Below are 14,159 nucleotides of genomic sequence, written 5' to 3'. Positions count from 1 at the left end.
CGGGGGCGCGGGCCTTGCAGTGGGCGCCGCCGCCGGAAGGGAGCGGTATCGGCCGCCGGGCAGCGCGGGGCTGTGAAGCGCCGGGGCGGCCCTCGGCCGCACGAGGGGAGCAGCCCCGCCGCTCGCGATTGGGGGACTCTGTTTTCCCTCTTCTCCAATGGGCAGCCGTGATCGGGCTCGCCCAATCTGCTACCTCTGCCGCTCTCCACTAAGGCTTGTTTTTGTTTGGGCTCGAGCCTCGTTCCAGGTCTCCTCCGGGGCCCGTCCCCCACCCTCCCCGTCCCTCCCCTGACAGCGGCGCCGGGCTCGGGCCGCGGCTCGCCTCCCTCGCCCCGGGCCCCCTCGGTCCCCGGCCGTCCTCGCAGAGTGGCGGTTGTCCTTCTGCACACCCAGAGGTGATGGGTATCGGCGTCGCTCCCACCTGTGGAGGGCGGGGCTAGGGGGGACGACCGTGTTTGCGTGGTGACAACGGGATGCAACTTGCGAGAGTGGTGTAGAAGCAGGTTGGACCCGAGCAATTGACACTCTCTCTCTTTGGGCTCCTTTGACCCCGTTCAGGAGCTATCAGTTCCGACCCGTCGAGTGGGGAAACTAGGATAAGTAAGGAAGTGAACGTGTGTTCTTTGAAGGTGGTTTTTAGAAACTTGCCAAGTGAAATTCAGTCTCGCGAGGAGGTCTTATGGAGCGTAGTGGGTAGATGAAGTGGTCGGTGGTGACTGTGACTTTTCATCAGGACCCTTTTAGATTTAAGCTACTTTTAAACTTTATAGAAGTATCGTTAAACGTGGTCGGAACACTGCTGTGTAGGATGATCAGAGGAAGCAGTTGCCAGCTGGAACTTTTTCCTTTAGTTTTGGTATCGAGAACTCGAGAACACGGCTGTAACTTTTGATGATTAGTAGTAAAAGCGTAAATATTTCGAAAAGGCCGGGGGGAAATAATTTTCGCCTGAAATCATCGCCGGTGACTTGTATATATTGAGGAACGTACCTAAAGAGTTACTTGGCTGTAGATACAAGTTTACTTCGTAGCCGAACTTTTGGCTACTTGAAACACGGGTGTGGCCCCGTCACTGTAGGGGTTCCCTATTTTCCAAGAGTAAAGTCCGCAAACGCTTTAATCCCAGCATGTGGGGGAACTCCCGGCCCATTTTCCAGTTTTTAATCTTTAAACATTCTACATTCTACTCTCCTTTTCCCAGACTCTAGTGCAATGAGCTTCTCATGCCTGGCACCTTTTGGTCACATTCTGTTCAGCATTCCTAGCCACCTTCTGCCCCCTGCCCACCCCCCGTCCTTCAGAAAGGTCCAGTGAGAAAGTTACCTGCAAAGACTGGCCCACTCTGGAGGATGCACGCTTCCTCTATGTTCCCTGAGCAATTGTTACTTGGTATTATCTTTGGTTATTTGTCCATCCCTTCAGCTTTCTTGTGAACTTGTTGGATTCTTACTTATTTTCTCTGCCTCGGGCTGGTGCAGAGTAGCTGCTCAGTAGACATTTGATGGAAGTGAATTTGTTAATGTTCAAGTTTCGGAGCTTCATAGCTTGTATTTAGTTTTTTGAAATATGTCCATTCTAATGTTATTTTAAAACGTTGTTATTAACAAAGAAACTTAGTTTGAGAGTGAAAGCAGTATTATGGGTACTTAGTCTTCAGGAGGAGAGAAGGGCTCAATTTTGTACCCATGAACTTTGAAACCAGACTCTTTCAAAGTAATTTCCAAGTGCTCTCCTGCCCGTATTTATGTTCATCCGTCTTCTCAGACACATTGAACTGCTGTCTGTGCTTGAACCAGATAGCAGTGGGCGTACTGGGGGGAGGCTCCGGAGGAGGGTTGGGTCGTATAGCAGAATGTGATGTGAAGGAAGTGGTCACAGGCTGTTTGTGTGTTTGAGCGTAGAGATTGTGGGTGGGGATGTTGATGTGTTGTTTTTCCCTTGGGTCATATAAATCTGGGATCGAATCTGATTTTTCCCTATGTAGGACATGAGTATGTGGCCCAGTTGTGTTGCAAAAACATGTGTGCCATCGGCACAGCTCCCCGTCCACAGGAATATCCTTCCCATGGCTTGTGAGAGCAAATCCTTTCAGATAAACCATGTGGATTCCATTATTTTGTACTCTTGCCTACCATATATTAGCTTTACTTTTTCTCCACTCACCAAAATCCTTCTCCATGGAGCAAGAGTTGCGGGACTCTTGCGGGAGCAAGAGTTATGTGTTAGCCCTAGAACACTGTAATTGTTGAGTTTTCCATGCAGGGACCCTGTGTCCTTGCTCCACTGTGACACAGTGCTGGTTACATAGATACACTAAGTAAATGCAAGGAGAGAGCATGGGATAGTTCTAGCTGGATACAGCTGAATGCAATGGAAAGAAGTTTTCTATGTAGGATGTAACTGAATTTTTCAGTCTGATTTTTAGTTATTTTGGGGGCAAAAATTTATTTTACTGACATATCTTGGTGTAGGAAATGGGTTTAATTGCTATAAGAAGCACAAGCTCAGATTATTACAAGATAAAATTAAAATTAGCTAATGCACTTGAAATTGTAATCATTAGGGTGTTCTAAGTATTAGAACGCAGTGATTTGAAAAGTAATTTCTTGGATAGACTGCCAACTTTGAACTCATAAAACTACTTTCTATTTGGAGCTCTGAAGTTTGAAATATGAGTTAAGCCCTGAAGTTTTAAAGTTTCTATTGAACGTGCTGTACAAGGAGGGGGTCCTAGCAAACAGTAGGGAGTGAATACCCTAGGTCTTTGTCTAAAGGATTTTTAATGAGGGAAAGTTTAACAGCTTTCTTTAAATTTTTTCTCCCAACTCTACATCACCCCTCCCCCAAAAAACCCTTTACAAATCTGCTTTTACTTTAGTTACTACTATAGTCCCTTTTTCTCCCTCATAATTTGATGTTTCCTAGAATATAGAAGTGTCGTCTGAGAGGAAAGGTTATGCCTGACCAGTATCTAACCGTGTATTTATTGTGATCGGAGTTTCTTTTTGTCCTGTTCAATAAAGCACTTGTCATTTACAAACATATTTTGTTTCAACAGACATATTCTTAAATTTTAGTCATGGATATCTTAATTTATCTGCATTACAGGATTTTACTGTTGTAAAGGAATGCCATGGAGAGAATCCATCTGTACAGGAAAGACTGATAACCTTATTTTTGTAAAGCCATGGTAATGCCTAATGTTAGCTTTAACAAAACAAAACCTTTTTTTTTTTTCTTTTTTGTCCTCTGTACTGCTTGAAGACAGAGTGGATATATTATCTTCATAGTGCTGGTGATGGAACCAGGAACTGTTTGCATCCTAAAATATTCTCACAGGAGAAAAGAAGTCACTGATTTCCATAGCCATTGATGGCTCGAAATTATGTTTTGCTTCGCAGTTTTGCATCCATCGTGCCAAAGGACCAGTTTGGTCACTTACTGCCACTGGCTCCTGCCTCTGCCAGCCAGATTTGGGGCTGTCTGATGTCTATGTGAGACAAACTCAAACCACACAGCCTTCTAGGGTTGTATGCAATGATGACTACATTACATGTAATTCTGGAGTTGGATGAAGGACCATTGGAGTAAGAATCAACACCTGTGTTTCAGTCTGCTCTGTCATTTATATAAGACATGGGGCCAAGCCTCACCTTCTACAACTGAACTTTAATCTCTGAGATCACTTCCAATTCTAAATTACATTTTATCGTTTACACTTAATTGCCACCCTGTTTTCTCACTTCTAAGAGATGTTTTAATATTTTGACCTCCCTCTAATTAGTATACATGGTTCGTCTGTATATCCTATGTAGTTTTTCCTCCCTTTTTCTGAGTTGTTGCTACAGCTCACAGTCAGTTGAGTTTTAGGATGGAGAGGCTAGAGTATGTTAGTGGCCCCAAAAGCTTAATGGCTCCTACTTCTGTATGGCTCCCACTTGTCAGTTCCATCTCCCCTAGATGTCTCTCTTTTCTGTATTAATAATAGTACACTAAAGAAGAAGTAAATAGACCAAGGGAGCATTCCCTAGTGATAAGTCTTTTTATTTATGGGTGATGCACATGCGGCTCAAGTATTGGAGTAAACCCCAGACTTCAATGTGAGCACTAGTGGTTTAGACCCAGCCTTACCACTGAATAGCAATTTGACTTCAGGGAAGAACTTTATTTCTGAGCTTTAGCCATCTCACATGTACTGATAATGCCTGTGTCACCAACCTCATAGGGTTGCCACGCAGATGAACCCTCACTGCTGTGTCAGGGTGAAACAAACACCTGTGTTTTCAACTTGAGCATCTTTATCAGAAGTCCTGCCCAGCAGGGACGCCTGGGTGGCTCAGTCGTTAAGCGTCTGCCTTCAGCTCAGGTCATGCATGATCCCAGCGTTCTGGGATTGAGCCCCATATCAGGCTCCCTGCTCAGCGGGAAGCCTGCTTCTCCCTCTCCCACTCCCCGTGCTTGCGTTTCCTCTCTTGCTGTCTCTCTCTCTCTGTCAAATAAATAAATAAATAAAATCTTTATTAAAAAAAAAAAAGAAGTCCTGCCCAAGAGATCTCTGATGGCACTGAGATTGCCTCTCAGGTCTCAGGCAGAAGGTCCCTTCAGTGAAGGGTCATCCTGCTTTCCACTATGCACCTTTCTGCCCTGTTCTTCAGATAGCCGGTTTTCACAGCCTTCCCTTTGGACACGCAAGGGCTCCCACTCTAGTAGCCATGCCCGATTTTCCTGAAAGCTGACGTTCACACGCGCCCTCTAGCGTTCCGTAGGTGCAACAATATTCCAGCACCACGAACAGTGCCCGATGTCTCCCAGTAGGTTCTGATAACTACTGGATTCTCCGTCTGCAGAATGATTCATTTTGTCTGTCTGATTTGTAGAACAAGGCTGCAGTAGCTGTACAGTGTAATGATCTCTGAGGGGTATTTTTATTTTCAAGGAAGCGCCTGTGTTGCATGATGTGGAGAGATATATATTTTTAGCAAGAGAACCAACCTACTCTTAGGAGGACGGAGTTCCCCCCACTGAAGAGTTAAGGGGGGCCTGATCCTTCAGCCAGTGAACCAGTGGAGTCTGGGGCTAGAGAGGCCATATGGAAACCTCCTCTCCCCCCTTCAAAAGAGAAACAAAAACAGACCTCCCTCAGGGTCCAAGAGGATTTAGACAAAGCCAGTTGCCTCAGAAGATACTTGTTTGATGTAGATAGATACCAGGAGTGTTTTTGACACCCCCCCCAAAAAAGAGGGGTGATTTCTTTCTGTATTTGTGCTTATTTCTTTACCTGGTCGTCCAATGTAGTCTGTTCCCACGTGATTCTCTCTATACTATTTGTTTCCTTTAAATCTCTTACCAGAATTTGTAGTTCCATATTTATTAGGGTTGTTTCTCTTCCCAGCTATCCTCTGAGTTCCATGAAATTAGGAACCATGCCACTTTTGCTCTAGGGTCTTACTCTTCAAATATGGGTCAAAGTATGTTTAAAATTTTGTTTGTGTCAGGATTGTATCACTTTCTTCATAGTGTCAGGAGTGTACAGGCTCTCAACCCAGCCTCAGCTTAATGTGTTTCTAATTCTCTAAGACTTGCTCTCATTTGTAAAATGGGGGGGTGATAGCTAGCAGTGGTATTGTGTATGTTATTGTACGCGTTTACTGCTTTTATTGTATATAAAGTACACGTGAGAGAACTTAATGTTTTTGCTCCATGTTGACACATACGTTGAATGTACAGTATATGATTAAAGGACTGTGCCGGGGTAAACGGCAGGATGCACGTCAAGGCATCCGCACAGTTCTGGGATGCTGGCAAGAGCGAGGCTGTGAAAATGGTGCCTGGGAACTGAGAACTCAGAGCTGTTTCTCTGTCCTGTGCCGGACTGCCAGGTCACCTCTGCCATACTCAGTTCTCCCCTCCCGTCTTGAGCAGACGTTTCCTTAGCTGTGTGTTGGACTAAGCAGCACCTACTGTCTGCAGGACCTCCGTCTCTCTCCCTGTGTGTGCTTCTTGACCTGTGTATTTCCTTCTCTCTTCCCTCCCCCCTTTTCCTTCCACTAACAGCCCATGAGAAAGCTCAACGTTTTTTTTTCCTTTGCTTTCGTGTCTTGGTAGCATATTATCTTGTCAGAAGGAGTGAATTACTTGGGGCAGGCAGGGATTCCTGAGCCTGTTTCTTTTAATCTAAGACTTTTTGTTCTGCAGTTCTGTGATTCTCTGAATTGAGATAATGTTGAAACGCTGGGTAAACTGTAAAGTCCTTTTGTTAGTGTTGCTTTCTTCACAACCCCCACTTCTCTTGTGAGTTCTGATGTCTTACGACAGCTTCACCTGGGTTGTGAACCCCCCTCCTCAAATTCAGTAGATTTAATCTTTCTCATCTTTCCTGCAAACCTGTTCCTTCTGTAGCTCAGTTCGTGGCAATCTCGCAGTCTCCCCACCTAGAGACTTCTGACCCATCTTAAGTTCCTTTCTGTCCCTCACCACCTGCGTCTGATTTGTTACCAAGTCTTGCCAGCCTTCTCTTTGAAACACCAGAGCTTTTCCTCCGTCTCCCCCTCTCCCTGCTACTGTTGCGTTTGAGCTTCTGTCACCTCCATCCACATGCTTTTTCAGCAGTAGAATCCTTTATAGAGTACAAGTGAGCAAATCCTGCCACCTTCCCTCTGTATAACCAAGAAAAAAAAAGTACATACTTTACAGGATGTGAGAATTAAATGGTAAATGAACGGAGGAACTATTATTTATTGTTCTAAAAGTGAAGTTAAAGTTGGGCGCCCAGCTGGTGCAGTCGGTGGAGCGTGAGACTCTTGATCTCAGGGTGGTGAGTTCAAGCCCCACGCTGGGTGTAGAGATTACTTAAAATTTTAAAAAGAAAAAAAAAAATTGGAGGGGCGCCTGGGTGGCACAGCGGTTAAGTGTCTGCCTTCGGCTCAGGGCGTGATCCCGGCGTTACGGGATCGAGCCCCACATCAGGCTCCTCCGCTATGAGCCTGCTTCTCCCTCTCCCACTCCCCCTGCTTGTGTTCCCTCTCTCGCTGGCTCTGTCGAATAAATAAATAAAACCTTTAAAAAAAAGAAAAAGAAAAAAAAATTGGAGTTAACGTAAGGAAAAAAAAAGTCTTACCAGAAACACAACAGGCTAACTTCCACTGTAACAAAATCTGTAATCCCGCTGGATGTTGATGTGTGAGGTGTAGTTTGGTGTGATTTTTAATTCTACATTATTGCCGGAAGCCACATTTCTTCAGGAGCAGTAGGAAAAGCAAAGCTGGTCTTAGGTCTCTATCATATATTAGCACCCCAGTCCTTTTATTCTCTTGAAAATGTGTACTCTTTTCAATGGAAATGGTGATGTGATTGTTTTCTTGGGAGAGTTATGGTAGGATAAGGAATGGAAGGGAAGTTTCTACTTGATCGTTTTAAGTTTTGTGAACAGTGCATCATCCAACGTATCTGACCATCTGTTTCCGCCTTCGTCACTTGAGAAGGGGACACTTGGAGATCTTTATTAGCTATTTCTGCTCGTTATTAGCTATTTCTGCTCGTTTGATCCATGTGCCAAACCGAGGAGGTAGGTCCTATTTTCATTTCACTTATGAGGCATTTGTGGGGTTAAATGACTGTACTGTGAATCCACAGGCTGCACTGCTAGAGAGTAATGAATGGGGTCAGAGTGGAACCCGGGTGCATTGACACCATCCAGAGCCCCATTCTGAATGCCGTGTGCGCTGCCTCCTGCAGTCTGTCACCCAGCAGACTTAGTCTTGGCCTTGATGACCCAGCCCAAGAATCACGTTTTGGAAGTTTTTCCTCCCCCATGTCTTTGGCCAGTAAAAAAAAAAAAAAAAATTGTTCTTCTGCTTACCTCGCAGCTTCTGAGGAACTGTGGGCTGTACTTATGGACTTTTGACACTAGGTGGCATCTGTTTATAGAAAAGTAAAATGCTGTGTGGGTGTCAGGGAGGAGTAACAAAGGAAGCATCATTGATTTTATTTATGGGCACTACTAGGTAAGCAGATGGATCAGATGTGGAGAGATGGGGAAGCAGGTTGTTTTGTTTTGTTTTTGCAGAATTTCTCCCAACAACCACATCAGCTAAAACCTTTATTTTGGAAATACCTACAAAGACAAGGGAAGACAAATCTTTCTTATGTCAAATTCTTTGTTGTGATACATATTGGATGAATATTGGACATTACTGGATAAATAAGGAACCGTGAATCAATATTTTTTGTCCTGAGGCAGTTAGGGGGGGGGTTTCTTGCATGCCCGGTTGCAGATCAGTGGGCTTAGGTGTTGTAATGTCTGATCATGGACTTACCAGTGGTGCATGTTTTGTTGTTTCAAATGTTCTGCTAAATGAGAAATCCTGAGGGTTTTAGTTTTCATTTTTATTGTAAAATTTTCATATCAATATAAGAATGTTCGATCATAACACTTCTATGGAAGGTCTTGGTTATCTGGGGTTAAAGCAATTAAATGGGTAATTGAGATGCCAGCTTTATCTTCAAAATCCATATAGCTCTCTTTGTAGCTGCTGTTCACACCTGCAGTTGGAGGGGGGAAATGACCTTTTTTAAAAGTATATTTAAAACAACTTTTCAAAGGTGTTTAAGAGTTTTGTCTGTGATACATTGGAATTTAATGTGTTTTGGGGGTTTGGTAACTGTAAAGCATTTTCACTTTGGTTTACTTTGTCATGGTCTCTGTATTAGTTGCCTGTGGCTGCTGTGACAAATTACTCCAAATTTGGTGGCCTCAAACAGCAGAGGTGTATTCTAAGTTGGGCAGACCCGAGGTTCACCATCTGTTTTACTGGGCCAAAGTCAAGGTGTGGTAGGGCTCCCCCTGGAGGCCATAGGAGAGAATCCGTTCCTTGCCTCTGCCAGCTGCTTCTGTGGCGTTCCTTTGCTGGTGGCCGCGTCACTGCAGCCCTCGACTCTCCTTCTCTTGGGTGTGTGGTGTCAAAACTCCTTCTGCCGCTCTCATAAGGTCTCTTGTGATAGCATTTAGAGCCCACTCAGATAACCTGTGTCATCTCAAAATCCATAATTGAAATCACCTCTCCAAAGACCCTTTTCCTTAGAAGCTAATATTCACGAGTTCTGGCTTAGGACCTGATATCTTTGAGGACCATTTTTCAGCACTCTACAGTCTCCTTTGGAGCAGTTAGCACGACCAGTTCCGCATGATAGCAGTGCTTGCTCTGGCCATCATTTCATCTTGGATTTTATCTTTAGCCATATCTTACTAAGTATTGTGGGAAACTGCTCTGAGTCAGGTGCCATCTCTCTCTGGGTCCGATGGGGCTTTTTACCACCTGAGGCTGCTTGGCGAGGCTGTTAAATTGGTTGACGCAAAATGCTTGATGAGTTTGACTACCAAAGCTGGAAAAGAAAGCAGCAACGATACTTAGTCATCAGCTTCTCCAGTGACCTACCTACCTACCTACCCTTCTTTCTTTCTTTCTAGATTTTATTTATTTATTTGACAGAGATAGACAGCGAGAGAGGGAACACAGGAAGGGGAGTGGGAGAGGGAGAAGCAGGCTTCCCGCCAATCAGGGAGCCCCATGCGAGCTCGATCCCAGGGCCCTGAGATCATGACCTTTGCTGAAGGCAGACGTTTAACGGCTGAGCACCCCAGGCGCCCCCCAGTGACACTTCTGACAGTATTTATAGGAGCAGGTTGTAAGGTTACAGGTGTGATCGTGAATTCATGGTTGTCGTCTAATAAACTGGCAAGTGAGGGACTGTCTTGTCAAAGTGTATTACAGTCTTACTGTATTGCAATACGGGATTTTTAAAAATTTTATTTATTTATTTATTTGACAGAGATAGAGACAGCCAGCGAGAGAGGGAACACAAGTAGGGGGAGTGGGAGAGGAAGAAGCAGGCTTCCAGCGAAGGAGCCTGATGTGGGGCTCGATCCCAGAATGCCGGGTTCACGCGCTGAGCCAAAGGCAGATGCTTAACAACTGAGCCACCCAGGCACCCCTGCAATACGGGATATTGACCACAAGTGCCTCTGATAGCTTCATGGGGCTTATTATATTGGCCTGACAGTATGAATTATTCTAGGATTCCATGGAACCTTGGATATATCTTGATTACAGATGGACTTGGCATAACCATTGATAAAGACCGATTTGCGATTCCTTGACATATTATCGTAGAGCCTTTTTGTAACTTTAGATTTAAGAGGAAGAACTAATCACCAGTTGGGCTTATATGTAGCAGTGAGGTTTGCAGCTAGAAGGGGGATGTGATACGAATGGACCTGTAATGTGCTGGACCTTGTGCTAGGCTCCAGTGATACGGAAGTGCACCTTAGCACACACTGCAGTGGGGAAGCGGAGTATCATCAAGTAATTTACATGAAGAAGTGCGTACAGTTGCACTAAGCACCACGAAAGGGAAAGCGTATAACCAGGCAGTCTGTGGGATGGGGGACTGGGATTGGGGGGGGGTGGTGGGCAGCTTGACGGCATCCCAAGTACAGAGGCCCTGTGTAGGGAACACGCCTAGCACACTAGGCGGATGAGAACTGGGCTGTCTGAAGTTGTAGCTGGAGCGAGGGGAGAGGGGGCAGGGCTGGGTCATGCAGGACCTTTAAAGGCACCAGCAAGATAGGGTCTGTTAATGGTAGTTCGTAACAATTTCCAAATACTCTGTTTTTGCTATTGCATATAGGCCAGGCGTGTGAGCCTAGAATGGAAATTGGATTTTTACTTATTGGTGGGACATTGTTGGCACTGACCCTAGCCTGTGCAGTCACTCCTGGTCCAATGTGGGTGCTTTTGTTCCTTTGGGGGGGGTGTGTGTTTGTTTTTTGTTTCCTCTTTGGATAGTGCTTTCTTTCATTTTTATACGCTTTGTGTTTGTCTTCCTTGTGCGTATTTTAAATATAAAGCTCCGGGGAGTCTGGGATCATGGCACTTGAGCATCGCAGAGCCAGTCCACAAGCAAAAGCATCAGAAACGTGTGGAAGTATTTCAGTGACATTTGACTTCCCTGATGTTTGAATTACTGTATTTAAGGTTTTAGAAATTGGCTTTAACTTACATACATAAGAATGACGTGTAAGGATTTTTATGATGTCTGTTTTATTTTCATTTTTATATGTTTAAATTTTTATTATAAAAGTAATATATGCTCATTTTGAAAAGTTGAACCTCGTGAAAAATATACCACGTAACTCAAAAATTGCTCCTGATCTCATTCTCCAGAGATAATACTGTTAACCATTTGGTGTTTTGAATTGTTTTCTCAGCATATTATAGCTGAATCACTTGAAAAGTGTTTGCTCTGCTTTTTCTCGGTCAAGTTTTCCAAAGTCCTCCAGCAAGCTATAGCCTGCTTTTTTAAAATGTGTGCTACCTTCTCAGCCCCTTGGAACTTGTTTCTTTGCCACTGGTTAATTTCTCTAAGATAAACTGAGACAAGTTCAACATGTAAACTGGTTAGAGAATTCTTGGTAACATCACAGGAATTATATCAAAATTCTTGATTCTTTTGGAATCAGTGTTTTCATTTTTCTGACACAGTTTTTAAAATCCTGGTTTGTGTTTAAGACATTCAGCAGGAAACGTCCAAAAGCTTTAAGTAGGAAAGGATTAGAACCAGAGTTTTCGAAATGGGCAGGAGCAGTTAAGTCAAAAGTCACTAAACAGTTTACAACCCCCCGTGTGTCCATGGAGGGACCGTGGGAGGAGAGAAGGACCTTGACCTTTGTTGAGGATCTGTCACTGCTGGGAGCAGTGCAGGCACTTGACAGGAGCCAAGCAGTTTCTATGAAACAGCTCTGTGCTTCCTTTGAAAAATTTTCAAGTGTCAGCAGATTTTTTGGTTTTGTTTTTTGTTTTTTCCTGATTATAAATAGTAAACATTTGGGGCGGGAATTTTTTTTAATGTTAATCCCAGTTCCCCGAAGACGAGGAATGCTGTTGGTGATTGGGACTGGGTGGTGGTGGTATGTGTGCGCGCCTCCTACCTTAGCTATGGTATTATTATATAAAAAGTTTCGTCTTTTAATTTTTAAGATTTTTTGTTTTTAAGTAATCTCTACACCCAGTGTGGGGTTCGAACTCACGACCCCAAGATCAAGAGTTACATGCTCCACTGATTGAGTCAGCCAGGCACCCCTAAAAAGTTTCCTCTTTAAATACAGCTCTAAATCTTTAAGCATTTTCCTCTTTAAGTGCAACTCTTAGTTTAGCGGTTTTCAAGTATGTTTTGTATAATCACAAATTGCCTGCCCTTTTTAAAATTTATGTTTGATGGTAGAATCTGAAGTAGGTGCTTCCTTCCCCACCTGTTGGTCCAGTGAAGCCACGTGAGGTGAATCCTCCTTTCCTGTTGACTTCAGAGTGGGTGAGCCTCGGGGACTGGTGCTGCCTGTCCCGGAGCATTGGCACAACTGTGTTTCCTTAGAGCCCACTTGCATCATTCTTGTGAACACTCATAAAAATAGAGGGAGCAGAGCCTTGCGCAGTGCCCTCAGGAACTCCACCCTGTTACACTCAGATGGTTTTTGTCACTCTAGTAGAAAACTACTCTGTTCTTTTAAAAACTCTGCTTTTTAAGATTTTATTTTGTCTGAGAGAGAGCAAGCGAGAGAGCACAAGCACGGGGAGCAGGGAGTGGGAGAGGGAGAAGCAGGCTCCCTGCTGATGCGGTGGGGAGGACTTTTTTTTTTTTTTAAGATCCTTAGAAACTCTCCGAAGGCATGCTGTTCTCAAATTAACCCCTTCCCATCATCCCTGTCCTCTGAGTATAATTTACATGTGTCCTTTCAGTCACGGGCAGTTTTCTCCTCTCATTTGAAACAAATGACCTAGACCTTAGGACTCTATTTATTATTCCTTACATTCCTCTTTGCCATCTAAATCTTTCCCCATAAGCCATGTCCATTTTAGAAGTTCTCCATCATCCTCACCGATCATCAGTGGCCCGTCCTGTCCGCGAGTCTCAGCTCCGGAGAGAGAACTTGGCCTCGTGAGCATCTGCAGCCCGTGCCCAAGTGGGTCCCTGCCTCCCTGAAGCGCTGCTCCCCGTTTGCTCTTGCTTCTCCTCCTCCCTCTCCAGTTGCCCCTTTCGGTATCCTTGGAGGCTGATTCCTGGTCTCGAGGGCTGCCCCCTCTATCCTTAGACTTCTTTCATCTGAACTCACCCCTGGGTGATGTCATCTCATCCCATTAGTGCTCTGACCAGCCTGACCAGGACTCCAGGCCCTTGGATCCAGCGGCCCATTCAGCATCTCCGCTTGGTCTCTACTGGGCATCTCACACAGGACTAAAACCAAACTCCTGCACCCCGACCCCTGCCAAGACCTGAGCTTCCTGTAGTCTTTGCACCTCTGTAAAAAGCTTCCTTGAATTTGGAGGCACGTCAGAGTCCTTTTTCTTTCAAAGATCCTGTCTATCCTTGAATCTTCAGAAGAGATCTCGAAACCAGCTACTCTCACCACCTGCGCTGCTCTGAGCCACCAGCATCCTCTGGCTCAGCGCAGTGGCCTCTTAACTGGTGCTTTCTCTCACGTTCCCCAGTTACTTGTAGTGGCATGAGAGCTGCTGTTTTTTAAAAGCATTTATTTGTGAGCTTTTCTCCACGTAACAAACAGCTAGCATGGGCCTTTATTTTTATTATTATTTTTATTTTTTTTTAAGATTTTATGTTTGTCAGAGCAAGAGAGCACAGGCAGGGGGGAGAGGCAGCAGAGGGAGAAGCAGGCTCCCCCCTGAGCAAGGAGCCCGATGCAGAACTCGATCCCAGGACCCTGGGATCATGACCTGAGCAGAAGGCAGCCGCTTCACCGACTGAGCCACCCAGGTGTCCCAAGCATGGGCCTTTAAAATGGTAACTTGGACCACATCATTCCCACTTTCCATCTCCCTGAGAGTTCGTGTCTGGTCTCAGCAGTGGCTTTGAGGCCCTCTGTTACGTGTTCTGTCAGCCTGGCTGACCTCCCGCCCCACTCACCCTGCCACAGCCACACTAGGCACCATGTGCCTGCACACCCACTGCTTTTTTCCTCCTGTCTTTGTGCTTGCACTCTCCTGGTGCACGCTCCCTGTTGCTGCCTGGCTCCCCCCCCCGCCCCACGCCACCCGAAACACTCCGTGCCACTTAGAAACTGCTTTATTTTCTCCAAGGTGCTGGCATTG

The 14,159-nt window shown here is 45.1% G+C and overlaps 1 protein-coding gene across 5 annotated transcripts in view; it reads left to right on the top strand.

Annotated features, from left to right (window-relative positions):
• KMT5B (lysine methyltransferase 5B) overlaps positions 1 to 14,159 on the top strand; it is a 53,049-nt gene that overhangs the window by 1,079 nt on the left and 37,811 nt on the right. The gene's annotated exons all lie outside the window — the stretch shown is intronic.

This window comes from Ailuropoda melanoleuca, chromosome 16 (genome assembly GCF_002007445.2).
Source record: "Ailuropoda melanoleuca isolate Jingjing chromosome 16, ASM200744v2, whole genome shotgun sequence".
NCBI lineage: Eukaryota > Metazoa > Chordata > Mammalia > Carnivora > Ursidae > Ailuropoda > Ailuropoda melanoleuca.
The sequence above is the reverse complement of the archived record's forward strand: the minus strand, read 5'-3'. Positions and strand labels throughout refer to the sequence as shown.